Consider the following 25,029-nt stretch of genomic DNA (forward strand, 5'->3'; position numbering starts at 1 on the left):
GTTTGTACAGAAGTGTGTGTCAAAAAGGGTATTTGCAAAAGGCTTGTGTTTAAAATGGATCCGCAGTGTGCCCTTTCGGAAAAGGACAGACATGTACTTGCACTATTGTAACTGTTTAAATGTATATATTCTAACAGTAGAAACTGGAATACAGGGGGTTAACCTCAGAAAAATAGCTGAAATTAAATTACTTTATAGGCTAGGCCAGAGACATAATGTCTGTACTAGGGATATTTCTGTATTGTCTTATGGGTGAAATAATTACTAGTCTTAAAATGTGGAGGAATGTAATTGTTTTATGACTTCCAGCATATGCCAAAGATCTGAGGTCTATATATTTTCACAGGTAGATGCTAAATACTGCCAGCTCCCAGCAGTGGGGGTTTCACCTGGGATCGAGTCAGATGACAAGAAATGATGTAATTCTGCAAGCTATCCCAGCAGTAATATTTGAGATATTCATTTGAGAACTCTCTGAGAGAGACAGGGCAGTCTGTATTTGGTCTTGGACTTGACAAGAACCATTCACCACACATCTGCCTTGCTCTGATTAAGTAAGTGTACTTGGGAATAGTAACTCTCTTAGATACAGTCAGGAATGTAGTAAAGCTTAGTTTAGATATTTTTCTTTATTTCAGACTGTCCTGCAAATTTGTTTTAAATATTTCCTGTGGTTTTGAACTCTGATGTTGCTATAAATATATATTTAGTATTGTCTTGTTGTTTTATTATCATTAAATATATTTAAACATTTCATTGTGGCTGATTTGTGTAAAGGTATTTAAGTTTTGAGAGTACTTGCATATTTATTTGGAGACCTTGTGTGGGCCACTCCTAACAGCCTTGCTCTTAATCAAACTACCATTTGTATTACTATTAATATTACACAGTAAAATTGGACACCCTTTAAGGGCCCTAAAGTAGCTGATAAGGAGTGACTAGTGGCAGTGAAAACTACCTTATAGTCTTGGCAAAAATGGGCATAGCTAGTAAAACTATGCCAGCCTCTCCCAGGTGTGTGTGTGTGTGTGTGTGTGTGTGTGTGTGTGTGTGTGTGTGTGTGTGTGTGTGTGTGTGTGTGTGTGTGTGTGTGTGTGTGTGTAAATCAAAACCTCAGAGTGTGTGTATGTGCCAGCTACTTGAGCAGGGACACAAAGCACTGGTTGGACAGAGAGGGTGCTGGTAAGTCTTGGCTTGGTCACTCAACTGAGATCTCAACTCTATAGAGAAAGAGGGAGAAACCAGTCCCGGACTGAATGTGGTCTCTGTGTGCTCTTAAAAGAAATTACACGATGCAGAGAACTGCATCTGGAAATAGTGTGTGTGTGCTTGTTATCCTCCCAGTGTACGTCCCCCACTGGTGCCAGTGGTAAGGACTGAGGCTCCTTTATTGCTGGTCTGGTGGAAGATCATCACACATTTATTGGTTGGCAGTGGTGTGGATATTAACTCCTGTAACGTGTAAACAGCGGTCACTAAAGAAGGTGTTGGTACTCTAAAGCAGCCACACAATAGACATTCAGAGTTTCATATCACAATAGTTTTATTTATTTTTTGTTAGCTTAGTTAGTCAGGGAGAGCAGGCAAGGAAGTCAGCAGAGGAGTATGGCAAGCTGACAAGGAGCCAGTTAGCTAAGATGTACTAAGACAAAGGACTGGGGCATGCCAACCTGACTAAAGGAGAAATGATTGCAGCCTTAACCACAGCTGCATCACAGACCAGGAACTAGGAGGACAGCCAGACTGGCCTTGGGGATGTACAACTCTCAGAAAATGGACAGTTCATCTTTGCCTCAGATGATGTAAAAATCTGTCTGGAGTTAAAGAGACTTGAAGTGGAGGCCAAACAGTTGGAACTAGACTCACCTGAGAGACTGCAGTGTTTGAAGGCTGAAGAAAAGGAGAAACAGATGGCATTAGAATCAGCAGAGAGGCTGAGACATCTGGAGACTGAAGAAAATGAGAGACTGAGATGTTTGGAGGCTGAAGAAAATGAGAGGCAGAGGCAACATGAAAAGGAGATGCTGACTCTTCGCCAGGGTCGTGGAGGTAATGGGGAAGGGAGTAACTGAACCCCAGAAGCAACAAAGATCCGTAAAATTTTTCCACAATTTACAGAGGGTGATAATTTTGATAGTTTTATTCATATGTTTGAAAGTGTATGTAAACAGTATAATGTTGACCAAGGCTCTGGGTACTGTTCCTGACCCCCTTACTCCATGGTAAAGCTGCAACTGTTCTTTCCAAACGGTCTGATACTGACTGTTTAAATTATAATGTTGTAAAGAACTGTTTGACAGAATGTTTTAAGTTAACACCTGAAGCTTACAGAACAAAGTTCCTTGGGCATAGACGCAAGGCAGATGAAAGTGTGTGTGAATATGTTGCTGAACTAAGCACTTATTTTCATAGGTGGGTGAGTGGATGACAGATCATCACTTGGGCTGGCAGACCTTTTGGTGAGGGAAAAAACCCTTAGCACTTTGCCTGAGAACATGAGAATCTGGTTAGCTGATAGTACAATACTGCAGACAACTTGGGGAAGAAGGGAGACCTATACCTAGCAAGCAGGGCATCACTGCACAGGGAAGAGACACCCAGTATTGCTCATGGGTTTAAGGGAACCCATGGTGGGCAGCCCAGACTCCCCCCAACAGAATCCGCCATTAGCAGGGGAAGCCACTAATCCAGGTATACATCCAGGACCAAGGGTTAAATGTTTTAAATGCAGCCAGTGGGGCCATGCAGCATATAGATGTCCACGGAGGCAAGGTGGGGAACAAATGGTGGGAGAGCCAGTAAGTGGGAATAACAAAATGCCAACAGTAGGTTGTCTTGAGGCCACAAGGGTACCAAACTACTACAAGAGGTTATATCCTATCTTAGTGAATGAGAAAGAGGCCATGGCTAAGAGAGAGAGAGAGAGACAGGCTTTGACCTAACCATTGTGAAGCCTGCAGTGGTTACAGAGGAGCACTACTTGCTTGGGCAGTCTACTTCAGTCAGAGCTTTAGGAGGGATCCCATTCCAAATACCTTTGGCTAGGGTTCACCTTGACTGGGAGGGAAGAAAAGGAAGCAAGCAAGGAGGTGTGTTTGAGGATATCCCTGCAGATGTCCTGATAGGGCATGATTTTGATAATGTAGTAATGTGTGTTCATGCAGTTAGGTGCAGTCAGGCTTAGAGCAAGCATGTGGGTCTGGTAGCTTGGGAAGACCCAGACAGACCACAGACTTGCAGCCAGGACTGGTGAGGTGGTTACTTCAGAGAGGGAGCTACCCTGTAGCAGTGAGACTGAAGGTGAGCCACAGCTGCATGTGAGTACTGATGTTTTCTTGGACAGAGTGACTGCAAGGGTAGAGGTGAATAGTAGTACCCAGGCTGAGAGTGAGGCACCGCTGTCAGGGGATACCAGACCTCCTGTGGAACGGGAGCTGGGAAGGGTTACAAAGAGTGAGTTGAGACAGGCTCGGCTCTCAGACCTTACATTACAAGGCCTGAGGGAAGTAGCTAGTGAGGCGCCTGATTCTCAAGAAAAAGGGGAAGCTGTATACTGGGACAAAGGGTTACTGTATAGAGAGTGGACCCCTGAGGGAGGGCTAGAGGGTGAGAGAATACAGCAGTCGGTAGTGCCCAGAGCTTACCGTCTTGCACTTCTAGCCATAGCCATGATATTTCTTTTGCAGGTTACATGGGCATAAAAAGTACAAAGAGACGTATTATGCAGAACTTTTATTGGCCTGGGATTTCCAGAGATGTAACAGGGTACTGCAGGACCTGTGAGCAGTGCCAAAAGGTAGGCAAGGCAGGAGACAAGGTGAAATCTCCTTTGATACCTTTGCCTGTGATTGAGGAGTCATTTCAGAGGGTAGCTATGGATATTGTGGGGCCTCTGAGTACCCCAAGTTCCTCAGGGAAAAAGTATATCCTAGTGGTAGTAGATTATGCTACAAGATGCCCTGAGGCAGTGGCTCTGTCCTCCATGGTTGCAGAAAAGGTGGCAAATGCTTTATTAGAGATTTTCAGCAGGGTAGCTTTTTTAAAAGAAATACTGACTGACAGAGGTGCCAGTTTCATGTCAAACATGCTTGCTTGTCTGTGGAAGTACTGTCGGGTAAAGCATCTAAAGACCACCCCCACCATCCTCAGATTAATGGTCTTGTTGAGAGATTAAACTCTACACTCAAGACGATGCTACTGGCATTTGCACACTGGTTTAAGAGGGATTGGGACAAATATCTGCCCCATCTGTTCTTTGGATTCCTGGGGAACCTCTCTATAAGCAAAGGATGTTAAGTTGTCAAACTCGCCTTCATTCTTGCTGGATGGGTTCGGAGCCGATCCTCGGCTCCGACTCGGCACTTGCTAAGCTCGAGAGCTAATTTTACCAGCTCGAGGCAACCCTATATCCCATGATGCAAGGCGTGACTACCCAGATCTCGTTTGCCGCTTCGCGAAGAGGTCTCCTTTTACCAGCTCAGGTAAAGTTTTAGTATTTTTGTACTAAAGTCAGTCAGAAAATTTCCTTTTTTCCTTATTTCTCTTTCTTAACAGTTAGTGTTAGCTAGTACCTATATGTCTTGCTCTATATTCCCTTTCTCCTTTGTATAGGGATAGTTTTCCTCCCTTCAGGCCTTAAGCCTCCCTTCCATTATTTTTCTGTCAGGAAGTGTGGGTGTGTTGATCAGTTTTCCCCCTTTTTTATTAGCTAACTGTGTGACTGGATTGTGTGTGTGTGTGTGTGTGTGTGTGTGTGTGTGTGTGTGTGTGTGTGTGTGTGTGTGTGTGTGTGTTTTTTGCATACCATGTCCAAAGAAGTAAAGGTCTCAGGCTTCAAGAAGTGTGACTCGTGCTGTCAGAAAATGTCTCTGACAGACGGTCACACTTCTTGTGTGTACTGCCTGGGGCCTCTACACCTGCAGGACTCCTGTGCTATTTGTCACTCCTTCAGCCAGAGAGCCCTGCAGGAATGTAGGAACAAATTAATCCTACGTGGCTTGTTGAAGCCAGAGGGCTCCCCGACCAAGACTGGGTCGGGAAAGCCCTCTAAGCCACCTAAAGCCCAGGCTGTTGCTCCTAAGCCTTTGGCGGTGGCTCTGACTCCTTCGGAGTCGAGATCGGCTCCGGTTGGAGCCGATCTTAATATGTCTGAGGTGGTGGTATCGGTGCCGGCTGGCTCCGATACACTTGCACCGATGTCGATGTTGGCTCCGGCCGGAGCCCACGCATCTTTGACCAGGACTGGTGCCGATAAGCTGTCGGCTCCAGCTGGAACCGAAGGATCTTCGGCTCCGATGGCTCCTTCCAAGAGATATCGGTCCCCTTCCCTGGAGTCGATTCGCTTGGCTCCGGGATCTCCTCTGCTTTTGGAGCGGAGCCATCGGAGCCGATCTTCAAGGTCTTCCAGGCTGTCAGACCATGACTTGGAGAGGGTGGTAAGTAGACTGCTGAAATCACAGGCACTGGCCCAGATGCTCCATAGCCCGTCTCAGCAGACGACCGCTATCCCTCATCCCCCTGAAATTCCTCCTCCGACTCTCCTTCAGAGTTCGGAGCCGGAGCTTCTCGGAACGTTGACCGTGGGTGCGGCAGAGCCGATACCTCCCCTGTCGGCTCCATCGTCTTCAACTCCGATTTCCTCCATGAGACCTTCCTTGGAGGGATCCGGTCATCGGGTCTCCCTTGTCGGCTCCGAGGGGGCGAGTGGCATCGGACCCTTGTCCGACCCCGCTCTCCCTCTTGGAGCTTCGGCATTGGTGAGCTCGGCACCGACATCAGCCTCGGAGCCTTCTCTTTCGGCGGGACCGGGGATTCCTGTTTCTTCAGAGCGGGAGCCTTCTGGCCTCCCTGGAAGGGGAGCCTTTGAGGTGATGAGTGTTCTAGCCCCGGAGCTGAGTCAACGGTCAATTCCATTAGCTCCTCCCTCTTCGGTGCCTGTCAATGTCTCTTCCCATTCTCTTGCTCCCGGACCCAGAGATCCATTGCCCCAGGTTTCCCCATTGGGAAGAACTTCCTCTTCCGAGGTTTCTCCTGATCCTTCGGGAGAACCCCCACGTAAGAGGACGTGCAAGAGGAAGCACACAGACTTCCCCGAGTCTACGACATCAGATACCAACTTAGATGAGTCGGAGCGTTCCCCACGGTCCCCCTCTGAGGATGTCTCCTTTTCAGACATCCTGGAACTCCTTAAGCAGAGGGGGAACTGGCCTTCCATTAACCCCTCCGAAGGATGAGTCGGTATACCTGGAGGCTTTTGGATCTCGACCCTCCACCTCCTGGGTGTCTCCGCCTTTCGACCCGCTCATGGAAGTGGTGGCTCGAAAGGTGTGGGTGGCCCCGGATTCTGTGGAACCAGTCCCCAGGAGGCCTTCTAAATTCATCACGGCCCCCGCAGACAAACAGTTTCTCACCAAGGGTGTCCCTGTTGATGCCATGGTGGTGGCAGCTGCCACCAAGAAGGAACTTGCCGATCCTTCTGTACCTGTCCATCCTCCTAACAAGGACTCTAGGACCATGGATAGGTACGGTAAGCGGATGTTTTCTTCAGCGACCTTCGCTATGCGCTCGCTGAACTATCTCTGTCACTTTACCCGGCTTCAGAGAGATATTCTCAAGGAACTAGGTGAGGTAGTTCAGGATCCATCAGCTGCTGGGGCTCAAGAGAAGATTGCCTCACAGCTCGGAATCCTAAATTCTATAACTAACTCCTCCATGCGGCTCATTTCTTATGCAGCCGATGGGGCGAGTAGAGCCGCAGGCACAGGAGTGGCACTTAGGTGTCAGTCCTGGATGCGGCTTTGTAATTTCGCAGACACCTTTAAGGCGTCCTTCACTAATACTCCCTTCGATGGTTCGGCTTTGTTCGGACCTCAGGTGAAGGACACATTGACCAGGTGTGAGCAAGACGGCAAGACTCTTTCTGTCATAGGAGTCCATTTCTCCACCCCTTCAAGACCCTATCCCAAAGGTCAGAAGGGAGGGAAAATGTGGTTCCATAAATCTCAGGGAGTCAGGCCGGACGCACCTGGTCAGTTTACCCCCAGAGGCAGAGGGGGTAATAACAATAGACGCCGCCCTAGGGGCAGAGGGGGTCCGCAGAATCAGGGTAACAGAGAGCCTCTCTCTGATAAACCCTTCCAGCACCCCTGAGGTGTTGCCCGACTGTCCACCCTTGGAGGCAGTCGGGGGAAGATTGTCGCTGTACCCAACAGCCTGGCGTTCCCTTTCTCAAGACAAATGGGTACAGTCGATCATATCCGAGGGTTACAATATCTCTTTCGTGAGATATCCTGCTCCTCATCAATCCCTCCCGGACATTTCACCCGGTCTAAGGGAGTTGGCAAAGCTGGAGGTATCAAAGCTCCTAGCAAAAAGAGCCATCCAACTAGTACCAGCAGACCAAGTAGGATCCGGAATCTACTCAAGATTCTTTTTGGTTCCCAAAAAAAACGGGAGATTGGAGACCAATTTTAGACCTCAGCAAACTAAACAAGTTTGCCAAAAAGGCAAGGTTCCGGATGGTCACGCTTCAGTCCATTCTACCCTTTTTGGGCAAGGACAGCTGGATGTGCTCAGTACGCATCCTGAAGGTCTATCACATAAAAATTCACAGGCGCTCCAGAAGGTTTCTCTGCTTTCGGCTGGGGACCAGTCATTTTCAATTCAGAGCCCTGCCCTTTGGTCTCACTACAGCCCCCAGAGTGTTTACCAAATGTATGGCAGCGGTCACGGCTCACCTGAGACGTCAAGGATTCCAGGTGTTTCCGTATCTAGACGACTGGCTCCTCTCTGCCACCACCAGGCATCAACTTCTCAAGGCCAGAGACTACACTCTTCACACCTGCAACCAGTTGGGGATTTCTATAAACTTCGAAAAATCTTCATTGTCTCCTTGCCAATCTATTACCTTTATAGACACAGAATTAGACACTGTTGGGATGTCAGCAAGACTCACAAACCAAAGAATTCTGGACATCCAAAAGTATGTTCGCATCATACTACTCAGCAAAAAGATCAGGGCCAGGTTTGTCCTGAAGGTGCTAGGTCTTATGGCTGCAGCCATCGTACTGCTTCCTTTAGCTCGCTTCCACATGCGTCTTCTGCAGTGGATGTTGTTCACCCAGTGGTCCTTCCAGCAGCTTCCCTGCGCCACAAGATCTTCGTGACGTAATCGTGCAAGAGACACCTAACCTGGTGGATGTCTTCTCCGCAACTCCATCAGGGTCGACTGTTTGTTCCCCCAGTCCCGGTTGCCACAGTCACTTCGGATGCCTCTCTGGGTGGGGTGGGGGGGCATTATCAGGGCAGGATGGTCCATGGGACTTGGCAACCCATAGAATACCATCTGCACATGAATGTCCTAGAGATGAGAGCAGTGCTTTTAACGTTGCAAGCCCTCAGCGACTTTCTTCCTTTAGGGACTATTGCAGTTCAGACGGACAACATGTCCGTAGTCTGGTATATCAACAAACAGGGCGGGACCAGGTCCTATCCACTGTGTCGAGAAGCTCTCAGACTTTGGCAATGGGAAATCTCCTCTCATCGGTTTCTGATAGCAACGCATATCCCCGGGAAATCCAACCTCTTAGCGGACAGACTGAGCAGAGCTATTCTCATGCCACACGAGTGGTCTCTCAAACAATCAGTAGTGGACGAGATTTTTCAGAAGTGGGGCCCTTGCTGCGACCTTTTTGCTACACCCCAAAACAGCAAATGCCCAGACTTCTTCTCCCTCTTTCCACTACCAGGCCATCCCCCAAGAGACGCTCTAACCCAGGATTGGCCCCGGGGACTTCTTTATGCCTTTCCTCCATTCCTGCTGATACCTCAAGTGATTCAGAAAGCTACCGTCTTGAGAGCCAAGTTGATTCTCATTGCCCCTTACTGGCCTTGACAAATTTGGTTTCCGTCCCTACATCGTCATCTCTTTGTTCAGCCTTGGCATCTGGATCCAATTCCAGATCTTCTGACCCACCATTCGGGTCATCTGCACCAGGCCATTCATTCTCTCAACCTCACTGCTTGGTTGCTCCACTTCCTTCCTTAGCCAGGCTCCCTATGATTTCTAATCCCGTGCGAGATATCATAGTAGCTTCTCTAAAGTCCTCTACCAGAAGAATTTATGCTAGCAAATGGCAGTGTTTTTCCTTCTGGGCAAAGTCCAGGGACATAGATCCCTTTACTGCTCCAGTGCAGTCAGTCTTGGACTTCCTAGCTGAGATTTTTCAATCGGGTTCCTCTTCCTCTACAGTTAAGGTCCAGCTGGCAGCGATCTCAAATTTTCATGTTGGCTTAGCGGATCAAAACATAATGTCTCACAAGCTTTGCAAAGCCTTTCTTAGAGGGATCTTTCTGCTGAAACCCCCAATCAAAGATCCCCCTCCACAATGGGACCTGAATTTAATGCTGGCATCCTTGATTCTGCCCCCCTTTGAACCGGCTGCTACATGCTCATTAAAATTTCTTTCCTGGAAGACAATTTTTCTGGTTGCTGTTACTTCAGCCAGGAGGGCATCTGAACTTCATGCTCTCTGTGTCCGTCCCCCATACTTGGTTTTCCACAAAGATAGAGTATCTTTAAGAACTAATCCATCTTTTTTGCCCAAGGTTGCTTCCCAGACGAATATTAACCAATCTATTGAATTGCCAGTTTTTTTCCCTAATTATTCTGACAGAGCGGAAAAGAAACTTCACTGTTTGGATGTCCATCGCCAACTCAGATATTACTTGGACAGAACTAAACAATTCAGAAAATCTGATCAACTGTTTCTTTCTTATGCAGAAAACAGGAAAGGTCTTCCGGTCTCCAAGGTGACCTTATCCAGATGTCTGTCTTCTACCATTTCTCATGTTTATCTCCTTAGGGGCAAGCAACTACCCTCGAAACCAAACGCACATTCTACCAGACGCCTATCCACTTCTACAGCATTTCAGGATAGGCTACCTATTGACACCATTTGTGCGGTAGCCACTTGGGCCACTCCTCATACCTTTGTCTCTCTTTACAAATTGGACTTGGCCTCCAGAGACAGGGCTAGGTTTGGTTCCACAGTTCTCAAGAGTCTGTTCCATTGAGCCACCCAGGATAGAGGTGCTAGGGACGCGGTCCCATCCAGCAAGAATGAAGGCGAGTTTGACAACTTAACATTAAGAAGTTATGTACCTATCATAACGTTCCATGTTAGTTGTCTTCTCTCGCCTTCTTTCTTGTGTCCCTCCCTCCTTCCCCCTAGCCTGGACAGACCTTGAAGTTGTACTCTTCTCTGGGTACGATCCATTCTTTCTATGGGCTCCAGTAGGAAGTGTCACTAGTATCTAGTGGTTACTTTGCTTTGTTTCTTTCCACATTTAGTTCCTCTTCTTCCTTTTTGGGAAGAAGGTTACTGGCAGGGTTTTTCTATAGCTACCAAATGAGATCTGGGTAGTCACGCCTTGCATCATGGGATATAGGGTTGCCTCGAGCTGGTAAAATTAGCTCTCGAGCTTAGCAAGTGCCAAGTCGGAGCCGAGGATCGGCTCCGAACCCATCCAGCAAGAAAGAAGGCGAGAGAAGACAACTAACATGGAACGTTATGGTAGGTACATAACTTCTTATTTTCACCCTTTGAGTTCTTATATGGGCATAGGGTGAGGGGACCTGTAGATTTAATTCGAGATGAGTGGGAGGGTGAGTGTGAATCCCACAAGGAGTCTGTTGTGGCATATGTCCTAAACCTCAGGACAAGGCTCTGGGAACTCATGGGCTCATGCCAAGAGAACCTGGCAGAAGCCCGACAGCAGAAACTGGTCTGGTATGACAGGAATGCTCGAACCAGAGAGTATGCTGTGGGGCAGCAGGTAATGGTTCTCATTCCTGTCAGACACAACAGACTGCAGGCAGCTTGGGAGGGATCCTACAAGGTGGAAAGGAAGGTCAGTGATGTTAAATACATGGTAGAACTGCTAGGCAGGAGGCAAGGGCACAGATTGTACCACGCTAACATGATAAAACCTTACCATTATAGGGAGGTGCTTGTGCTGAGTATTTGCAGTGGATTGCAGGAGGAGTCTGAGGGGGATCTGGTGACCAATCTCCTCAGTGAGGCTTGGACTGAAACTTCAGTGGAAGGGGTAGTAATGTCCTAGCAACTATCCCCTACCCTGGTTTGAGAAATCCTAGCAGTGTTACAGGAGTTTGGGGACATGTTCACTGGGAAACCAGGGTGGACCCACCTGGTGCAGCACCCTGTGGATACAGGACCCCAAAGACCTATTAAGCAGGCCACTTATAGGGTGCCTGAGAGAGTCAGACTCTGAGGGAGGAGACACAGGAAATGTTGGCACTAGGGGTAAGTCAGGATTTCAGCAATTCCTGGGCCTCCCCAGTGGTGCTGGTACCAAAGAAAGATGGCAGCACCAGCTTCTGTGTAGACTTCAAGAAATTAAATAGTCACACAGAGTCAGATGCTTACACAATGCCTAGGACAGATGAAGCCCTAGAGCAGCTGGGTGGGGCTAAGTATCTTGCTACCATTAATCTTACCAAGGGTTACTGGCAGGTGCCCTTGATTCCCAGTGTTAGAGAGAGGTCAGCCTTTGTGACTCCTTTTGTGTTGTATGAGCACACAAAGATGCCCTTTGGGATGAAAAATGACCCAGCGACTTTCCAGAGGCTGGTAGATCATATCCTAGCAGGAGATTTTGCCTTTGCTTACCTAGATGATATTGCCATCTACAGCTATTCCTGACAAGAGCACCTTCAGCATGTCAGGAAGGTGCTGGGCAGAGTACAGAAGGCATGGGTGACCATTAAGCCCAGCAAATGTCAGGTGAGTATGGCATAGGTCTCCTACCTGAGACAGAGTGGGGAGTGGTAAGATCAGGCCAGAACCTGCCAAAGTGGAAGCCATTCAGACATGGCCTGCACCTGTTAACAAAAAGCAGGTGAAGGCATTCTTATGGACAGTAGGGGACTACAGAAAGTTCCTCCCCAATTATAGTACCATAGCTACTCCCCTCCTAGACCTGACGAGGAAAAACAGGCCAGATAAGGTAGTGTGGACCCCAGTATGTGAGCAGGCATTTCAGAAGCTTAAAGGAGCTTTGGGAGGACCCCAGGTGTTGGCCAGTCCAGATTACTGCATATAATTTGTTGTGCAGGTGGATGCTTCAAACCATGGGGAGGGGGCTATACTTAGCCAGGTTTCTTAAGAGGGAAAAGAGCACCCAGAGGTTTATCTCAGTCGTAGGGTCCAACCCAGGGAGGAATGCTAGGCAGCTGTTGAAAAGGAATGTCTAGCATTAGTGTGGGCACTGCAGAAACTTCAACCTTATCTGTATGGAAGAAAATTAACTGTAGTTATAGACCACAGTCCCCTAACATGGTTACATCGAGCCAGCCAGCAAAATGCCAAGTTACTAAGGTGGAGCCTAGCATTGTAAGCATATGATATGACAGTGCAGCACCGCAGTGGGGTTAGCAATGCCAATGCAGATGGGCTCTCAAGACAGGGAATGAGGTAAGATATTCCCAGGTAGGCTTAACCCTGTCAAGTAACGTTTGTCAAGGGTCACTTGAAAAACTTGCTTGCATTTTCAGGGGGGAGAATTGTGAAGGCTGCCTGTCCCAACTAGCTGGAATTGTGTAAATAATTCCATATTATTTGTGAATACTAATATGATTTGTATGCTTGTCTTACAAATGTAAGAAAACTATATGGTATGTGTATATTAAACTACTTTTGCAGAAGTGTGTGTTGAACTGTATGTTCTGTACTGAGCTTCAAGAACCACACTGTACTGTGCTGGAAAAGAGCAGAAATGTGTATAAACTATATGCTTATGTAAATGCATGTTTTGATAGTAAGAAGCTGTAACATACAAAGTTAACTTGCAAACCCTCAAGAAAATAAGTTGAAATTGTTTATGACGTGGTTCAGTTTCAGCTAGGAGACTAGGAGCTGCAGTAAATCAGTGTTGTGCCCGTATATCATTTGCTTGTTTTGTTGGAGGAGCATCTGGGTGCAGAGGATTTGGTTCTTGGCTTTAACCTACACCTTTATCCCCTTTTTTGGTAAGAAGAATTGGAGGTTTAACTCTACTTTAAATATGTATATTTTTTTCTGATGGTGATGGCTTTTTCTCTTTCACTTAGTGTACCTATAAACATGCATTTCTAGCAGCATGTGGGATGGATGGGCAGACTTGGGATGTACACGTACAACAGCTGTGTTAATATACTGAATTAAAAGTATACGTGTGTTTTTATGTAACGAAAATTATGGAAAGAATGAATAAAAGTATTATAAAAATACACCATAAATCCCTTAATTTTCATCTCTTCACAGTTTCATATAGACTCTTTTTGTTCAAGTCATCATTTGGCATTGACAGCTGCTTATTCTGCTTTCAGAAGGTTTATTCAATGTCTTATTTGTATCTAAATTTACTGGTTACATCTTTGAAAAAAGGTAAGTGTTTTTAGAGCTGCCCAACATACTCCACATAGAAATGTATCATAGGTTCATAGGTACTTGTCGACTACTGATCTGTGAAGAAATTTAGAAGCCTAGTCTTACATTGCCATGTTAGTTTTTAGCCATTTTTTGAGTATGAATAACTCAAAGACGGGCAGAAAATGTATATGTTGGGACATTTGCTTGCTGCTCTATCAATGAGGGAAATGGGTGCTAAACCAGGAGTCAATTTGTAGTTTCCTATCCTTTTTTCCAAATTACGTTTGACTAGAGTAAGAAGTATTTTTGTTTTATGTGGAGTGGAAGACTGTTTCACAGAAGTGGTTTCCTCTTTGATACATATCTATTCCTCTAATATATCCTATTTATGGTGTAAAATAGATTAAGATCCTTTGACCAAGTATTAATGTTATTATTGGTCTTGGTGAATGTGCAACAGGTCTGATGGAATAATATCTTTTAAAGGTATATATGCAAGGTAGAGGTTGCCTCTTAGAAGCCTGTAAGATACTAAAAAGAGAGGCAAAGGTTTGAGTTGATGGCTATAAATGACCACCTTGCTCATTAACCAAGCTATTCCATGAAACACTGGTGTGAGACCAACGATGGCTTTCATAAGGATCTGAGCAAAGCTGAAAACTCTAGTTGTGCAAGAAGCACAGTGCAGATAAACCCAAATATTCTGATTTACTTTACACTTACCCTTTCTCAAGGACCTTTTGATGTCCTTCTGTTCAATGTTGCAGTATTCTTCACATCTGGGAAGTCTTCTGTCCAATGACCCGACATTCGGCCAGTATACAACAGCTTTTTAGCCACTGCAGGTACACGGGACATCACACATATGGTTTGACAATGTCGGCCATAAAAGGACGTCCGTATGTATAAACCTCAGAACTTTTTCTGCTGCCATTCTGAACACTTGACTTGTACGTGGGTCTGCTGCCTGATTCCGTTGGTCAATACAGCTATCAGATAAGTGCCCCGTTGGGTGTTTGCTTTTTGGCTACTGTCTTTTGTATTTAGTTCATGTCATCCAGGAATGGCAAGTGTAGTTGTGGAAGGCAGATTCTACTTAAAGATAGCCATGACTTTTGTCTTTTCTGCTTAGGCCCCACTCACTGTTCCATTTGCCAGGCCTTTGTCCCTAAAACTTTGCATAGCCGCCTTTTGGCCTTGAATCTTTATCTAGAAAACCAATGTTTGAAATGTCTGGCTAAAGACATTATGGAGGGTTATGGGGGTCCTTCGACTGAGTCGTCTTTGAAGAGGAACGAAAGCAAACCTAGGCCTGAGTCCTCTTCAGCTGCACCTCTCGCTTTGGACATATCCCACATATGATGTGAAGATCCCCGGTATTACATCTGGAGGTCGGATCTGGTTCCTCGGTGGATACCTCAATGGAAGCTGCTAGGAAATCTGATCTAGGCACATCCGCTGAGAGAGTGCAGACGTCTGGTTCGGGCCAGCAAGGGGAACCACATCTCGTTGTGCTCTAGTGCCCCGAGGATGTTCCTTCTACTCCAGGTAGGGATCAACTGAAAGTCTTTCCAGACGTTAGGGCTACATTTGGTTCCTCCACTTCTCCTCATGCAGAAATACACGTGACGAAAAAAACAAAAGACAAAACACTTTCATATTCTTTCCACTCCTCAATCAAACTGGGATGCTTTCTCTCAAGGTTTAATTTGGCTCTTATGGCTCTGAAGCCTGCCTCTACCATTCCTGTTCCTTCCTTTACATCCTGTCCTGTTCAGAGACCTGGGGAATAGGTTATTTCTGGTGACAGTGATGACTCTTCCTCTGATGAAGACTCATTGGCATATTCCTCTCAAATAACATCTCCTTTGGAATGTGCTTCTCCAAATTTGGAATCTAATAGGTTCATAGGTAGGTACTAGACTATCGAACCTGGGGCCTATACAAGCCCAGCTAAAAAGGTACCCTGGCTTTTGCCACCCAAGAAAATTATTTTCCTGTGCCACTGTCGAGCAGAGCCACAGAGGTGATCCCTGGGGTGAATTTTCTATTTCCCATCCAATCATCAATATTTTTCTTGAAGAGTGCTAATGAGGAGCTTTGTTTGATATAGATAGGTAGTTTATTCCAGAGTATGGGAAGTCTTTGGGACAGGAATCTATCCCTCTGGCATGTTCTGTTTATTGTGGTGACAAGGTTTAGGTCCCTAGACTGTGTAGCTCGGAGGGATTGGGATTTCTTTAAGTGGAGCATGTCCAGCAGCACTGGGTTTGACATAGCTTTGTATGTTAGGCAGAGATCACCTCTGATTAGGCGATACGCGACTGAGTAAAGCTGGAGTTTTTTGAGACGGTCTGCATAGGGCATCTGTTTGAGGCCGGTAATCCTCTTTGTGAGCTATTTCTGCGGCCTTTCCAGTTGTTGTAGATGTCTTGTGAGGTACATACCAAAAGGGGCGTTGTACTCTATAATGGGTCTAATGAGTGATGAGTAGAGGGGAACAATGACCTCTTTTTTTTTCTGGAAAAGAAACCTTTTGTGATGAGGTGTCACGTAGAAGGATTTCAAGACTGCTGTGGTGATGTGATTATCAAAGGAGAGACTACTGTCCACCTGTGTCCCAAGGTCTCATCACACTTTTGGTGTTAAGTATACTACCGCCTATGTTGTAGTTCATGGGTACAGAGTTTTTACAAAAGGGGATGACAATGCACTTTTTGGCATTGAACTTGAGGCCATGGCTTTGACAGCTGGCATCTGTCTCAGTGAGGCCCTTTTGTTGAATGTCCACATCGTTAGGAGTTTCAGTTATGGCTCCTAGTTTGCAGTCATCTGCGAACTTCGTTAGCCAAAGACCTTCTATGTTAGCCTGTACTTCAGAGAAGTAGATATCAAACAGGAGAGGACCCAGGACTGAACCCCTGTGGTACTCCACTTGTCACTGGTCTGAAGTCTGATTTGGAGTCTGCTACTTTCACAGTGTGGGTTCTGTCAGTAAGCCAGTTGGCAACCCATCTTGTGACATAGGGATTTATACTTAGTTTAGTGAGTTTATCTATAATTCCAGAGTGGGGGATGGTGTTGAAAGCCTTGGCAAGCTCTAGATAGGCTGTGTGAACCACCTTACCCTTGTCTACGGCTTTGGTGACTGCTTCAAAGAAGTCTGTCAGGTTTAGGAGACATGATCTTCTTTTTACAAACCCGAACTGGGTGGGGTCCAGAGTTTGGAGATTACCAATGTCTTTGTTTATAAGTTCCATGATGGTAAGTTCCATGGCCTTGCAGACCAGGCTCGTCAGGCTAATGGGGCAGTAGTTCCCGGGGTCCGTGGTGGCTTCCCCCTTGTGGAGTGGGATAACCATCGATGTGCGCCATTCAGCAGGCACAAAGCCTGAGGTGAGGCTATGATTGAACATGGTACTTAGGTGAGGTACCAGTTCATTCTGTAGTTTCGTGTAGAACGCAGCCTGGGATGTTGTCTTGTCCCATGGATGCTGTGTTCCTGGCTTTGGAGAGTGTGGCTTTTACCTGTGCAGCCATGATTACAGGAACATTGCATTCTTCCGGTATAGAGATGGGCTCTTTAGGGGGTGAGAGGGGGGTAAAGTTAGCACTGAACCTATCTGCCAGGATGTTGGCAATATCAGTTGGGTCTCTGTATTTAGTGCCATTGTGCTGTATCTCAGAGCAGATCTGAGTGTTGCCACTGAGATTCTTGACATAGCTATAGAATGCTTTGTGGTTGTCTTTAGAATCAGTGGCGATTTTGGTTTCGTAACTAGCTTTGGAAGATTTTATCAGGGATCGCAGCTTCTTACTGAGGCTGACCAGGGAGCTCCTCCACTCATGGGATTTTACTCTTTTGCAACAGTTTCTTCCTTCTGTTGTGCAGTTTGTTTATGGCAGGGGACCACCAGATTGGCTTCCTTTTTTTGGAGGATAGTATCTTAGTTCTGTTTGGGATAGCACGATCCATGCACTCATGTAAGTGCTTATAAAGTGCAATTGTGTTGGATTCAGTAGTCGTAACTGTATTGTCCATCTGCATGGGTGTCATGAAGTTCGCCACTTTTGTCTTAAGAAGCATGAAGTTGGCTTTGGAGAATTTTTTTACCATGGTTTCCTTAATGGGGGCAGGATGTGGATATCTAGGGTAATTAGCTTATGTTCGGATCGGACCAATGAGGTGTTGACTTCAGGTGTGGAACACCGATCACTCATGTTGGTAATGACTCGATCTAGGATATTGTTGCCCCAGGTGAGGGTGTGGATAACTTGATCCAGGACATTGGAGTGTATGAATTCCAGAAAGCGTTGAGTGAAGGAGTTGGTACATGAGTAGTTTTCCCAGATAATGGTGGGGTAGTTGAAATCGCCCATTATTAGGGTGTTTGGTTGAACCCTAATATTTTCCAGTACATCAAGAAAGGAGTGGGAATCCTGGGGCATGGTGGGTGATCTGTAGCAAGCTACAATTTGGATTGCAGTTTTGCCCAGAGTTGGTTGCACTTGGATAATCTCGGCTGCATTATGCTGAGCAGCTAGCCTGGAGGTGTGGATATCCTTAATGAATATGGACACACCTCCGCCTTTGGTGTTCCAGTCCATGTTACATGGCCGAAAAGTGTGGTATGAGTTATAGCCTGGTAGTGCAGGGGTGCTCTCTGGAGCCTTGAACCAGGTCTCTGTCACTGTACAGATATCAGTGTTCTCCATTTTAATGAGTGCGTTGAGTGAGTGCATTTTGAGATTTAGACTTCTAGCATTGAGTAGCATCATCCTCAGTTTTTGCTTGCCTGTTCCTGTTACGGTGGTGAATTTGTCATTTGAACCTTGCCTAAAAAAGGCAATATAGGGGCGGCAAGAACCTGAGCCAGTATCTAGAATCCCAGGGGTGACAGGTGCAGGCCATCTCTGACAAAGCATTGTGGTCTGTCGACCATGTCATCCCAGACAGACAGATACTGGATCCCTTTAGAATGGCTCCAGAAGCTTAGCCAATTGTTGAAGTCAATCATTTTGTCCTTGTACTGCGGCATCATTCTGGGTGATGGCAGAATGCTACTCAGGGTTAGGGTCATACCTGCTTGGGCTAGGGTCATACCTGCCTGGGCTACAAGATTGGAGAGCTTTTCCATGTCTCCTTTCATGTAGTCCAGGGAGCTATGTCTCAGGTCGTTCACACCAACATGGACAATGACAGTCATATTTGTACTTGTTGTGGAGTGACCTGAGTGTGTGGGATATGTGGCGGATCCTGGCACCCGACAGGCAGCTGACAGTAACCTTCTCCTTGTTTAGCCTGGTGAGTGGGACATCAGTGTCCCTGACTATAGAGTCACCTATGACAAGTGTGTTGGGTATGTTGTTTTGCCTTATTGGCTGTGGTTGAGTGGCACACTGAGTCTGCATGGTATGTGCCATTTGGGTTGTGTTGGGGGATGGAGGTTGCTTGCGTTTCTGCTTTGGAGGTCTCTGTTGCTTATATTATTATTGAGAGCCTCCACAAATGTTTTTGTGTTACTATGTGGATTTTGGTAGTGTAGATTTAGTGAGACTATGTGATGAGTGTGATGTGGTGCAAGTGTTTACCTTCTCCTCTTGACTGTCAAGTTCAGTCTTGATTGGAGAGAGCTTTACCTCCAGTTTGGCTAGATGAGTGCATCTCTCACAGGTTGTAGTGTTGGGTGGTAGGAGGAGAGGGTTGTCTGTGTACATGAGGCAATTTCTACATTGCCCCAAGATGCCCAGATTCATCAGATAGACAGGAGAGAACACTGGGAGCTGACCCTTGGACATGCCTGAATAAATGTTTTTTTTCCTCTAGATAAGTGAGGAAAGTGAGTACAAGAGCTGTTTTTCTCTAAGCAATTGAGGAATGTAAGTACCAAAACTGTTTTCCTCTAGATAATGAGGAAGGTTGAGTGCTTAGTGCTTACAAGTTCTGAACAAGTGCTGATCACGAATAAGCAAATTCAAGTGCTAAAACTAAAAATCTTTATCTAGACTAAACTAGTTACAGTAAAGGGGGGAAAGTGCAAATGCGGGCTTTTAAATCAGAAAGTTGAGAGAGATGGAAAAACTGCCCAAACGGCCAATAACTACAATTTCTGGGCAGATCCACTCCTTGTGTGGTAGATAGGTTACCTAGTGCTTACCACTCCCACTGATAAGTTAGAAGGCTTCCCTCCAACACAGAAAGCTTGGGGGGGCTCAGAAGCTTACATACAGTTGTGGATAGAGCAAATCTGAATCTGGACTACACAAGTTACAGGAAAGGTGTGTGTGGTGTGTGTGTGTGTGTGTGTGTGTGTGTGTGTGTGTGTGTGTGTGTGTATATATATATATATATATATATATATATATATATATGTATGCATATATATATATATATATATATATATATATATATATATATATATATATATATATACATACATACATACAGAAAAGTAGCTAAAACAGCAGTAAAAACAATTCAAATGCAGTGCAAGCTAGCACACTTGAGTATGTAGCAATGTTAGACCAAACAGTTTAAGAAATGCAATTAAATTAAAAATTACTGAAAACAAGTGCAGAAGGAGTCGATTAGGTAGAATGAGATAAAGAGATGGGTCTGGGGGGAGTGTCCCAGATCAAATCTACAGTGGGGACGGGCAACTGCAAAAGCCTCCAAATTTAAAACAAGACAGGAATAGGGAGGTTGGGTATGGGAAAACCAACACCTTCAGCGGAGATCTGAAAAACTATACAGTGAAGCAAAAATAACAGTGCATAACTCTGACGTCAGCCAGCAATGATATAAAATTAGTCAAACAATTACCAGTACACAACTCTGAAGTGCCAGAAAAATATATTCAGCTCTGTATATCTCCAGATAGTTTGAAGCGCACTCTGTCAGGACACAGGAAGGCTCCAGCAATGATAATGGAGATTATTCTCCTGTTGAAGAGATTTCCTTTGGTGTAACTATTAATGAGATCAGGGAATTCTTTAAATGGGACTGTTCACAGATCTCTGAAGAGCAAAAGAGGTGTTATGATAGGGTCTATATTATATATTAGAAGCTTCAAAATTTCGAACCTCATATGTATGACAGCATATGAGCGAAACTTGAAACCTCGAATATATAATAAAAATAAAAAAACTTACTTAACCTGCTCTATTGGGAAGACCCCTGCACCCCCCACACCCCATCTACTTAAATATACCAACTCTGAGACTGCACATCAGTGCAGAAAAAGGGAAATTTTCCCATTCTGCGCATACTGAACCATTGCCTTTCACCTTCAAACTTTTCAAAGTTCGATCATATGGTGTTGACCAGAAGACATTCGAACTTTGAAACATTTGGCAATTTAATAGGACCCTTATTATCATGTACAAATGGAATTCCCTTCTCCTGGTGTACCTCCAGTCATGCCAGCTTTTCTGTATGCTTTTGCCTCTTCTTGTACTGCACCCAAGAGGCCAGATAGATTTTACAAGGTGCCTGATGATTATAAGTTCCTCTACAAGTGTCCTTCAGCTGATCCAGATGTTGTTTCCATTGCTTTTGATAAATCATCCTAGTTGTCCCCTTTTGCTAAATTACTTCCATCTGATAAGGAAAGCAAAATTCTGGAGAGACTGGGAAAAAATGTTTATACGTCCTTCACTTTAGCCATCAGAGCAGTGAATTACCAAACACATATGTCTAGGTATTCCTTAGCTCTCCTTTCCCTGGCTTCACAAGCCCTTGCTCGGTTACTTTGAGATTAAAACTCAGGTTTCATCCCTTTTGAGAGCCTCTTCACAAGTAGCTAGGCATTCCATTAAGTGCAGCTCTGTTGCTGTGGAGGCATCATCTAGAGCTGCTGCATCTGGTTCTGTGCTTAGGAGGCATTCTTGGCCGAGGCGTCAGCCATTGCCAGATGACATTAAAGCAAAATTGCTTGATACCTCTTTGGACAAGTCAGCTCTTTTTGGTTCTGAAGGTGCAGATTTATTTAAGGTTATGCAAGAGAAAGGAAATGAACTTCAAGATTTGAAGCACCTGTTCATCTCCCTGTCCCTAAGAGCCAATAGAAATTTCCCTGCTAAGACTTCCTTTGTTAGGAGACCAGCTAGATCACCCTGTTCTTCTGCTTTTGCTTCTAGGCCTTAAAGTACTGTTAGAAGACCCCCCCCACAGCCAAAATCTACTGCTTCTGCTCCTTCTGCTCAGCAGCCCTTTCAGGCCAGACCCAGTTCTCTGTGAATTTTGGCAGCCTCTTCCAAGTCTTTCTCCTGTATCTCTTCATCTTTCTCTCTATTTTCAAATTTGGGCAAGGATCACTCAGGACTCCTGGATTCTATCATCCAACAGGGTTATTTCATGACTTGGAAAACTCGTCCTCCATTTATGGGTATTCCTCAGTCCCCTGCAAATCAACTACAGCTGTTTCCGAAATTCTATCTCCTCTTTCTCAAGGCGCAATTCAGGAGGTGCCTATGGATCAGAGCATCAGAGGGTTTTACTCAAGGATATTTCTGGTTCTCAGAAAAGATGATCAATGGAGACCAATCCTGGATCTTTTTCACTTTAACACTTGTGTAGAAGTACGTTCTTTCCACATGTCTTTACAAATTATTTTTCCTCTTATCCCACCTCAGTCTTACATGGCTTCTCAAGGTATCAAAGATACATATCTACACATTCCCAGTCATCTTCTGTTCAGGAAAGTTTTATGTTTCTCGGTGGGTTTCTTGCACTGTAAGTTCTCTGCCTTGCCCTTTGGTCTTTCAACTGCCCCAAGGATATTCACAAAGTGATTGGCCCTTGTGTTTACCTTTCTAAGAGTTCAGGGTATCCAGGTATACCTATACCTGGATAATCTTGTTTTCCTGCCTCATCAGTCAGAACAGTTGTTGCTGAACCCGCAGGTGGCCATTCGCCTTCTTCAAAGCTTAGGGTTCACTATAAATTTTAAAAAATCCACTCTGACCCCTTCTCAGGATCACATCTTTCTAGGGTACAGGTTCAAGACAGACATTATGATGTTTTTTTCTCCCTTCTGACAGGGTTCAGTTCCTCATTGCCTTTCTGGAAAACCTTCTTCCTCTTCCTTCTGTTACAGCCAGGGAGGTTCTAGGACTTCTGGGGTTCATGGCCTCTACGATTCCAATGTTGCCCTTTGCAAATCTTCACATGAGAAAATTTCAATGGTTTCTAAAGTCAGGTCTGGTCTCAACATGCTCATCCTCTGGAGTCTGTCATTCCTCTCCTCCCCTGTCTAAAAAAGAATTTCAGTGGTGGATTCGACAGCTAACTCTGAATCCAGGTGTACCTCTTCTTTTGCCTCAAGCATCTCAACATCTGTTCACAGATGCCTCAGACACAGGGTAGGGAGCAACATTTGCTTCCAAGAAGGTTCAGGGACATTGGTCATTTTCTCAAATGAGAGAACATATCAACATCAATGAAATGAGGGCTCTGATTCTGGCTCTGTAGACCTTCCATCCTCTCTTTCAACCAGGTCATTCGAAATATTTACAGACAACACCACTGTTCTCTGGTATATTAACAACTTGGGGGGGGTGAAGTGTTACCTTCTTTACAGGTTGGCTGTCGGCATGGGAATTGGCAATTCAGTACAAGGTGACTCTCCTTGTGGTTTACATCCCATCATCTCAAAACACTGTGGCAGACACTTTAAGCAGGTCCTTGACTCAATCCCACGAATGGGTGCTTCAAAGGGATGTGTTTCTGGACTTGGTCCACTGGTGGGGTGCTCCTCTACTGGATCTGTTTGTCTCCACTCTGAACAGACAACTTCTATTCTGTGCCAGACTCCCACATTCTCTGACTTGGAAGATGGATGCACTATCCTTCTCATGGAAGGGAGTGTCTCTTTATGCAACCCCCCTCCTTCCCTCTAATTCAGAAAGTCGCCAACCAAAAATGTTGCTGGTGACTCATTTTTGGCCAAGACAGCATTTTTTCCCTCTTCTGCATTTAGCCAAGGCCAGTCATCACACGTTACCTCAGAGTGGACCTGCAAACACAAGACAAGGGATCTCTGTTTCATCCACATCTGTCAACCCAACAGTTGACCCTGTGGGTGATCGACTTTTGATTCTTTTCAGGCACCTTTTTTCATAGGACGTGCTTAGTGTTTTGCAGGTGGCCAGAAACCCAATACAAGAAAATCCTACTTATCCAAATGGAAAAGATTTTCCATCTGGTACCTTTCCAGAAATCAAGATCTATTTGCAGTGGATATTACTATAGTTCGTTCTTTCTTGTGTGAGTTACTTGACAGTTGCTTGGCATACTGTTTAGTGGAAGTTTACTTATCTGCTCTTTCTGCATGTCTGCCATTATCTCCACTTTTAGCATTTAGATTGGAGGTGATTTTTTTTTTTCTAAAAGGCGTCCTACATATTAAATCTCCCAGGAAAACAGTTCTTCCTCCTTGTGATTTGAATTATATCTCACAGAAGTTTACTGGGGTTCTTTTTGAGCCTGCAGTCTCTGCTTTTTTGAAGTTCTGTACTTGGAAAACTGTGCTTCTGTTAGCTTTGACATCTGTTAGGAGGATTTCTGACATTCAGGCTTTGTTGGCACCCCCCACCTTTCTGGGTTTTTCACAAGGACAGGGTTTCTGTACATACCAATCCTTCTTTTATGCCTAAAGTGGTGAATGAGATGTCTCTTAATCAATCTGTTCAGTTGCCCACCTTCTTTCCTTCTCCTCAATCCTCTAACGAAAGGATCTTGCATACTTTGGATGTACATAGACAACTTAGATTTTTACTTGGATAAGATTAAGACTGTCAGATAATCTGATCATCTTTGTATTTCTTTCCATCCCAGGGCTGTGGGTCTGAATGTCTCTAAACAGACAGTTTCTTCCTGGATTTCCAAGGCTATAATTTTTTGCTTTGAATGCCATGGAAAATCTCTTGCTGCGCCTGTTAAGGTTCATTCCACTAGATCTGTTGCTGCCTCGGGCATTCTTTAAAGGTCTGGATGCTAACTCTGTTTTAGAGGCTGCTACATGGTCTTCTGTGCACACTTTTACTAAACATTACAAGTTGGACACCATTTCCAGATCTAGATCAGGGTTTGCTATTGCCATTCTCCATGGTTTAGTTGAAAATTCCTCTGCACAGAGTTCCTCTGCTCCTTCCTCCTCCCAAGGTTCCTACTGAGCTTTGGTATTCTGCCACATGTTAAGAATACTGTAATATTGAGTAGAAGGACATAGAATAGTTGTGTAAAATCTTACCATAACCATAGATGTCCTTCGGTTTTATGTTGCAATATTCTATCCCTCTCACCTTCCCCTCTGCATCTTGTTTATTCCTTGGATGACTTATTGAGTTCCTTAGCTCTTATGTTCCTTATGAGGCATTTCAGTTCTGAGGTTTGTACGTGCGGATGTCCTTTTATGACTGACGTTATCAGACCATTTGTGTGACATCCCATGTACCTGCAGTAGCTAAAAAGCTGTTGTATACTGGCCGGACATCTGGTCGTTGAGTCGAGGACTTCCCACATGTTAAGAATACTGCAACATAGAACAGAAGGACATCTATGGTTATGATAAGATTTTGCACAACTATTCTTTAT

At 45.2% G+C, this 25,029-nt stretch overlaps 1 long non-coding RNA gene across 1 annotated transcript in view; it reads left to right on the forward strand.

Annotated features, from left to right (window-relative positions):
* Nucleotides 1-25,029, forward strand: part of LOC122800203 — a 171,538-nt gene that overhangs the window by 76,165 nt on the left and 70,344 nt on the right. The window contains exon 2 of the long non-coding RNA XR_006364555.1: nucleotides 13,326-13,448. This is a non-coding gene — a long non-coding RNA (uncharacterized LOC122800203). The remainder of the gene's footprint in view (nucleotides 1-13,325; nucleotides 13,449-25,029) is intronic.

The sequence above is a fragment of the Protopterus annectens genome, chromosome 4.part0, assembly GCF_019279795.1.
Source record: "Protopterus annectens isolate FY-2018-M chromosome 4.part0, PAN1.0, whole genome shotgun sequence".
NCBI classification, from domain to species: Eukaryota; Metazoa; Chordata; order Ceratodontiformes; family Protopteridae; genus Protopterus; species Protopterus annectens.